A 1,233-nucleotide genomic window follows, 5' to 3' on the forward strand; every position below is an offset into this window, starting at 1 on the left:
TTACAGGCCCGTTATCCGGACCGTAATGTTACAGGCCCGTTATCCGGACCGTAAGGTTACAGACCCGTTATCCGGACCGTAAGGTTACAGGCCCGTTATCCGGACCGTGTCTGAACAACAGCATCCGTGGATGTATCTTCATGTCATCAGGCGTAATAAATAAATTATAAATTAATATATAAAACTACATCGTATGATTGTTTTAACTTTTATGGGATTATAGAATTAATGAGAATAATTAATAAATATGTTTATCAGTAAATAAATACTAGGTAATATATCCTAAACTAAGTATAGTATGATCAATTGATCATAGCAGGTCAACAAAAACAACAGGGATGTTCCTACTTTAATATTCCATAATATTATAAACACGACATCTTATACAATATTATACATATATACATTATATGTACAACCGATATTAATGTTATATTGTACTTATACGGCACACATATATTTGTAATAAAGAGTTGATCTACATTATGTACAACAAACAGCCGGTTAAATACCAATTGTTAATGTTTAAAAATAAGCTATCATCAGTATGATATTTATAGGACAACATATTCTGTCTGCAACGATCTAACGTGTCGTGTGTTTGTGTGTGACTTTATACACATATCTAACGTGTAGTGTGTTTGTGTGCGACATAATACACATATCTAACGTGTTGTGTGTGACGTTATACACAGATCCAACGTGTCGTGTGGTTGTGTGTGACGTTATACACAGATCTAACATGTAGTGTGTTTGTGTGTAACTTTGTAAACAGATCTCTCATGTAGTGTGTTAGTGTGTGACATAATACACAGATCTAACGTGTCGTGTGGTTGTGTGTGACGTTATACACAGATCTAACATGTAGTGTGTTTGTGTGTAACTTTGTAAACAGATCTCTCATGTAGTGTGTTAGTGTGTGACATAATACACAGATCTAACGTGTCGTGTGGTTGTGTGTGACGTTATACACAGATCTAACATGTAGTATGTTTGTGTTTGACATAATACACATATCTAACGTGTAGTGTGTTTGTGTGTGCGTTATACACAGATATATTTACATTCTGTATGCTTAGACCCATTGACAAAAATTACATTCATAAATGCATAACACAGGTGTTCATAGAATCTCAGCACGTGGGAACTGATAGTAACCTGATCACACTGCGTAGTAATACACTACAAAAACTACTCACTCGGAACGACCGACCTAGATGCTTAATTCTTACA

The sequence above is a fragment of the Mizuhopecten yessoensis genome, unplaced genomic scaffold, assembly GCF_002113885.1.
Source record: "Mizuhopecten yessoensis strain PY_sf001 unplaced genomic scaffold, ASM211388v2 scaffold10377, whole genome shotgun sequence".
Lineage (NCBI taxonomy): Eukaryota > Metazoa > Mollusca > Bivalvia > Pectinida > Pectinidae > Mizuhopecten > Mizuhopecten yessoensis.